This window comes from Helianthus annuus, chromosome 15 (genome assembly GCF_002127325.2).
Source record: "Helianthus annuus cultivar XRQ/B chromosome 15, HanXRQr2.0-SUNRISE, whole genome shotgun sequence".
Lineage (NCBI taxonomy): Eukaryota > Viridiplantae > Streptophyta > Magnoliopsida > Asterales > Asteraceae > Helianthus > Helianthus annuus.
The window spans coordinates 142,686,308-142,693,707 of NC_035447.2; the positions used below are offsets into that span (position 1 = coordinate 142,686,308).

At 42.4% G+C, this 7,400-nt stretch overlaps 1 non-coding gene across 1 annotated transcript; it reads right to left on the reverse strand.

Moving 5' to 3' along the window:
• Window positions 1-2,553: 2,553 nt before the first annotated feature.
• LOC118487872 lies at window positions 2,554-2,660 on the reverse strand. The gene has a single exon (XR_004882814.1). It is a non-coding gene; the product is annotated as a small nucleolar RNA R71 (small nucleolar RNA).
• Between the last annotated feature and the right edge of the window lie 4,740 nt (window positions 2,661-7,400).

Consider the following 7,400-nt stretch of genomic DNA (forward strand, 5'->3'; position numbering starts at 1 on the left):
TTAAGGCATAAAACTAACCCTTTTTAAGTACTAATGTTGGAAAAAGAGTGTTTTTGTCTTCCTTTTGTATTTTCAGGATGAAATGAGCTCAAAATCACAAAAGAAGCAAAAAGACCACTAATTCTACCATAAATACAAGAAAAGGAACAAAAGTAAACTGCCCGGACCCTCAACGGCACCTCCCAAGACAAAGAGAAGAGAACAGAGTCTGAACACGCCCCGTGCCCAGTGAACACGGGGGCGTGCCCAGGAAGCAGCAGAAAAGACAAACCAGTAGAAGCTTCCATTGCTCACCACGGGGCCGTGCCCAGCGGGCACGGGGGCGTGTTGAAAGTACAGCAGGCGCATTAATTGTAATTCGCAATTACAATTAATGAAGAGAGAGAATGTCAGACGGGCACGGGGCCGTGTCCAGCGGACACGGGGCCGTGTCCAGCGTTCTGTTCAGCCTATAAATAGAGGAGCTTGGTTTCATTCTCTCTCATCCCTTGGCACACCACCTCTCTCACACTTCATCCACCACCCACCACCACCATAACACCATCATCCACCACCATCATCCATTGTCCATCGTAGAGTGTGTGAGTCGTCTCGGGATCCAAGATTGATCGTAAGAGTTCTTGACAATCAAGGCCATGTTTGCCTAAGTCTCTTACATCACTTGGTGAAGACAAGTGTTTAGTATAATACTTTTTATTTTTAATCTTTTGCACTTTTTATTTGGTTTTGTATTAATGACTTTAATAACTAGTTACTTATGTTGAAGGTGATCTTTCCTTATCGTTTGTCCGTGGTGTCTTGGCGTTATTTTACTGTCTATATAAAATAAAAGATTTTCACCATTCATATCTCCACGGTCTATATGGAGGTATGTTGGCTACCTGGTCGGGGGTTAAGGGAACGGTTTGGTAAGGGTCTTGCCCTTGTTCAGCGTTTAGAGGTCCTGCTTGGGACCTGGGTCAAATTTAGTAGGATCTCCTTCAATGCCCATAGGTATTGGATGGCGGGGATCCAAACTCTTTGACCCCCTCATAAGCTAACTACTATTAATACTATAACCCGGCTATTTAGGACTGTATCCCTGCTGACTCAGACTACTGAGCCGAGGGTAACGTCACCGCCAAAAGCGGGGCCTACCATAATTTGCATTAATAACTTAATTCATTATCTTTCAATAATCCGACCCTTTAGGATTGTATCCTTGCTGACTCAAACTACTGGGTTGAGGGTAACGTCGCCTTCAAAAGAGGGGCCTACTACAATAACTAAGATAATCTCTTAAACAAGTGCAAAAGTGCGAAAATAATCAAAGGTTATACTAATACACGTGTCGGATCCAAGTGATTCATCTTGTCTATCTGTTTTTAATTTATTTTTATTTTTCAGCATTTAGTTAGTTTTTATTTTTCTTAGTTTAAAACATTTTTTCTAACTTTTTGATTTGGTTAGACGTTGAGGATAAACCGGTATTAAAAGCTCTTGTGTCCTTGGACGACCTCGGTATCTTACCAACACTATACTACGTCCACGATGGGTGCACTTGCCCATATGTGTGTTCAGTGTTAGTAAATATCGTGTTTTATAAATTTAAAACTTGGCTAAAAGTGTAAAAAGGGCTTAATTATACATCTAAAATATATACACACCGACACGCATCAAGTTTTTGGCGCCGCTGCCGGGGACACAAGGATTTTAAGAAAGTTAGGAATCAACGGCCTAATCATCTTTTTATTTTTCTTTAATTTTTTAGGATTTTTTTTTAGATTTTTCAGCTTCTGCAGATCTCAGCACGGGGCCGTGCCTGGTCGGACACGGGCCGTGCTCAGCAACGTTACTGGCAGTTTTTGTTTTTCAAGTTAACAGAAGGCTGACCACGGGGCCGTGTCGGTGCAACACGGGGCCGTGTCCAACTTCCAGTAACTGGGATCTGAAAAACAACCACTGTAACTCCGACCACGGGGCCGTGTTCGCTCGACACGGGGCCGTGGTGAACCTTCTGACCAACATTCTTTTCTGTTTTTATTGCAGGACTTGGAACCCGACGCCAACCTCGCGTAGTGTATGAGCTCCAGTTCCAATAAAGACATAAAGGAACCATTAGAAGAACCCGAACGCTTTCTCAGAAAAAGGTTAAAAGCCAAAAACCAAGAGAAGGTTTCGGGTGATCCACCCCCAATGGCGGACCAACGTACCCTCATGGATTACTTACGGCCCACCGTAGGTAATCTCGGCGCCGCTATCAATGCCCCGAATGTCGAAGCCAATAACTTCGAACTTCGACCGCACTTGATACAAATGCTCCAAAACTCCGCGACCTTTCACGGGCTCGCGGACGAGGATCCCCATCTCCATATAACTAATTTCTTAGAAATATGTGATACATTTCGGATCAATGGAGCATCAAACGACGCCATCCGCCTTCGTATGTTTCCATTCTCACTAAAAGACCGAGCAAAAGCTTGGCTCAACACCCTCCCAGCTGGATCGGTAAACACCTGGGATGAACTAGCCCAAAAATTTCTATATAAGTATTTCCCTCCTTCTAAAACTGCTAAATTGATGGCTGAAATTAACACATACTCACAAGAGGACGGGGAATCCTTATATGAAACTTGGGAAAGGTTCAAGGAGCTATTACGCAAGTGTCCCCATCACGGCCTCGCAATATGGCAACAAGTATCCACTTTCTACAATGGGTTGTTGCCACATACTAGGCAGACACTTGATTCTAGCTCCGGGGGACTTTTAGGTAATCGACGCCCACACGAAATATATAATCAAATTGAGGAAATTGCTCAAACCAATTTTCAGTGGTACACTCCCCGGGGAAATAAAACTATCGCCCCGGGCGCCCATAAGGTAGACGAAAGCACCTCTTTACAAGCCCAAATCGAGGCCCTTTCTTCAAAAATAAAAAAATTAGAAATGACAAAAACAGTCTCGGTCATGGCTTGTGAGGGGTGTGGTGGGTCACATGAAAATTGGAGTTGCATGAAAGAAACGGACGATCAACAAGAAATGGTAAACTACATTGATAATAGACCTAGACCGTCGGGTCCTCCAACGGGGACCTACAACCAAGGATGGCGAAACCACCCAAACCTTGGTTGGAGGGAGCCCGGCAATAGTAGTAACCAACAACCACAACGAACAAACTTTCAGCAATCAAGAAATGAGTCACAAAATTTCACTCAACAACAAAGTGGAAGAGAAAGGCTCGAAGATACTATATCTCGCCTCGTCTCTGACACTGACAAGAAAAATTCGGAAAGATTCCTACAATTAGAATCAAACTTTAGGAATCAACAAGCTAGCATTCAAAACATAGAAAAACAAATAAGTCAACTAGCTCAAAATTTTTCCGAAAGACCACAAGGCGCATTACCCAGCAATACCGAAACCAACCCGAAGGCACAAGTTCACCTCATCACGCTACGAAACCGGACCGTAGGGCCTGCAGAAGTACCTCCAGCCGCGGAAGAATCAACGCCAACACATCTGCAGGAGAAGGACCCTCCCCCATCAACAGAGCCTACCAAGGCTCCTCGAGTTCCGTACCCCGGTAGGTTAATTCGTCAAAAAACCAACGAGCAATTCGCAAAATTCAAAAGTTTGCTAAAACAATTGCATGTCAATATTCCTTTTATCGAAGTCCTAACCCAAATGCCCAAATACTCTAAATTTATGAGGGACTTCCTTACACATAAAAAGAAAATTGAAAATTTGCAATTAGTTAATTTAGGCGAAGAATGCTCTGCCCTCGTACTCAATAAACTACCCCAAAAGAAGATCGATCCCGGAAGTTTCACGATTCCGTGCTCAATAGGGGAATCTCCCGTTCGCAATGCCTTGGCCGACTTAGGGGCTAGCATTAACCTCATGCCCTCTTCAATGTTCAAAAGGCTTGGCTTGGGAACCACAAGCCCCACAAAAATAAGCATACAACTCGCGGATCGATCGGTCAAGTTCCCGCAAGGTGTCATCGAGAATGTCTTGGTAAGGGTAAGCAGATTCGTTTATCCTGTTGACTTTGTCATACTCGACATGGAGGAAGACACCGAGGTCCCTCTTATTCTAGGGAGGCCTTTCCTTGCCACCGCACAAGCAGTAGTGGACATGAATGACGGGACACTAACTTTGAGATATGGGGACGATGAGGTAAAGTTCGGAGTTGGGAAGAGAATAGAGGATGACGACCCGGTCCACTACATGAAGGTTATTGATTCAAGCTTGGATGCCGCTCTCCGACGGTGTAACTTGGGAGGCAAGGCACTCCAATCAAAAGACGTATGACCGGGAATTGGGTCTAGCCAAGGACCCTTATAAACGTGGCGCACCACGGAGGCATTCCGCGGACCTATCCTTAGTTTAGTTTAATCTTTTAGTTTTTGCAGAATAAATCACACTCATGGTGGTAATGGATGAAAAAGGGAACGAGAAAAAATGAAACCATGCAGAAGAACAGAACAAACCGACAAAAATCTCCATAACAGAAGGCTCCACACGGGCCGTGCCCAACCAACACGGCCCCGTGCTGAGCCCCCTGCAGGAAATCACCCAGTTCAGGTAACTGGACACGGGCCGTGTTCAGCGGACACGCCCCCGTGTCCAGGCTTCTGTTTCAATTCTATAATTTTTGTTACTGGCACTTGACCACGGGGCCGTGCCCGGTCAACACGGGGCCGTGTCCAGAGCGCTAGTAACACGAATCTTTGTTTTTAAACACACTTTTACATATTCTAATCAACCAAAAACTTTATTTTTGGACACATTGAGGACAATGTGTAATTTAAGTGTGGGGGGGATGCTAAAACCTTGGAATTTTTGCAAAATCCTAAAACAAGCCTTACACAAAACTCTATTGGAACCGCTAAACACCCCAAATTTTTTCAAAAACTTTTTCATTTTTTTATTTTATTTACTTGTCTTAGTTTAAGTTGGGAATAACAAGTTATAAAAGGGTTATATTTTTACAAACTTACAACCGATAGCGTCGTGATAAAAAGAACTAACATAAGAAAATTATGAAACGGTATAACAAGTCTAGCTAAAATTCGATTATATATGCTTGGTCACATTAAAAACCCATTCCCACAAAAAGTGAGTTTTGAGCCTTTATTGAGCATAAAAATACACATATTTAGATTAAATGCTCATTTTTCGTTTCTTGTGTGAATAGCCGCTCGGTCTTTACAAATCTAGAACTTGCCACGACGATACATTCCCGGTCCTTACCAACTTAAACCCAAGTAAGTAAATGATGGAGGCATTAGGACTAACTATTTTTCTTTCAAAACCATTATTTTTCATTTTTTTTTACCTACCCAAAATCCCCCTAGAAAACCCCTTTGAGCCTAAACCTTTCATTTCATTACCCCCAAAACAATTTTTTTTTTTACCCACCAAAAACCTTTTTCATTTTTTCACCTTTATTTTAGTAACAAACTCGGTTTTTCATAAACATACCCTTTACGTGACGAAAAAAAAAAAATGAAGTCAAAAACAAACATAAGCTACAAAAAGCTTGTTTGGAGAAATACTTCAAAAATAAATGTCACCAAAAATAAGGTATTTTACGAAAACCGACACTTGTTACGATTTTCGCCCTTTTTACTAACCACTAACCAACCACCCACCTTTAAACCCAAGCCTTCACACCAAAAGACCTCTTGATATTTACAAAGGTAAAAAGTTAAAAAGGAGGAGGATTGATCGCTTGGCAAGCATATGGAGAATGTAAATCCGTGCCGCTCTCGAGCGATTCACTTAAATATACACCTTCGGCCGAGTGATTGAGTGATCTCCCGTGAGGTATGTGAACTTGTATATAAATGGAATTTTAATAAGGCATGCTATGCCCAAATAAGTAGTTTATCTTATGAAAAGTTCAAAATAAACCATGACGAATAAGATTGTAAATAAAATAAAAATAGAACCTATACAAACCTTGGATTCCCAACACTCTAGGACAAGTTAAAAAAAAAAAAAAAAAAAAAAAAAAAAAAAAAAAACTTCTCTTCTACCTATTCCATTTGGGAGTGTAAGCCACATTAAAAGAGTTTTGCTTGAGGACAAGCAAAAGTTCAAGTGTGGGGGTATTTGATGTGTGTAAAATGCAACATATAAAACACATCAATTAAGGCATAAAACTAACCCTTTTTAAGTACTAATGTTGGAAAAAGAGTGTTTTTGTCTTCCTTTTGTATTTTCAGGATGAAATGAGCTCAAAATCACAAAAGAAGCAAAAAGACCACTAATTCTACCATAAATACAAGAAAAGGAACAAAAGTAAACTGCCCGGACCCTCAACGGCACCTCCCAAGACAAAGAGAAGAGAACAGAGTCTGAACACGCCCCGTGCCCAGTGAACACGGGGGCGTGCCCAGGAAGCAGCAGAAAAGACAAACCAGTAGAAGCTTCCATTGCTCACCACGGGGCCGTGCCCAGCGGGCACGGGGGCGTGTTGAAAGTACAGCAGGCGCATTAATTGTAATTCGCAATTACAATTAATGAAGAGAGAGAATGTCAGACGGGCACGGGGCCGTGTCCAGCGGACACGGGGCCGTGTCCAGCGTTCTGTTCAGCCTATAAATAGAGGAGCTTGGTTTCATTCTCTCTCATCCCTTGGCACACCACCTCTCTCACACTTCATCCACCACCCACCACCACCATAACACCATCATCCACCACCATCATCCATTGTCCATCGTAGAGTGTGTGAGTCGTCTCGGGATCCAAGATTGATCGTAAGAGTTCTTGACAATCAAGGCCATGTTTGCCTAAGTCTCTTACATCACTTGGTGAAGACAAGTGTTTAGTATAATACTTTTTATTTTTAATCTTTTGCACTTTTTATTTGGTTTTGTATTAATGACTTTAATAACTAGTTACTTATGTTGAAGGTGATCTTTCCTTATCGTTTGTCCGTGGTGTCTTGGCGTTATTTTACTGTCTATATAAAATAAAAGATTTTCACCATTCATATCTCCACGGTCTATATGGAGGTATGTTGGCTACCTGGTCGGGGGTTAAGGGAACGGTTTGGTAAGGGTCTTGCCCTTGTTCAGCGTTTAGAGGTCCTGCTTGGGACCTGGGTCAAATTTAGTAGGATCTCCTTCAATGCCCATAGGTATTGGATGGCGGGGATCCAAACTCTTTGACCCCCTCATAAGCTAACTACTATTAATACTATAACCCGGCTATTTAGGACTGTATCCCTGCTGACTCAGACTACTGAGCCGAGGGTAACGTCACCGCCAAAAGCGGGGCCTACCATAATTTGCATTAATAACTTAATTCATTATCTTTCAATAATCCGACCCTTTAGGATTGTATCCTTGCTGACTCAAACTACTGGGTTGAGGGTAACGTCGCCTTCAAAAGAGGGGCCTACTACAATA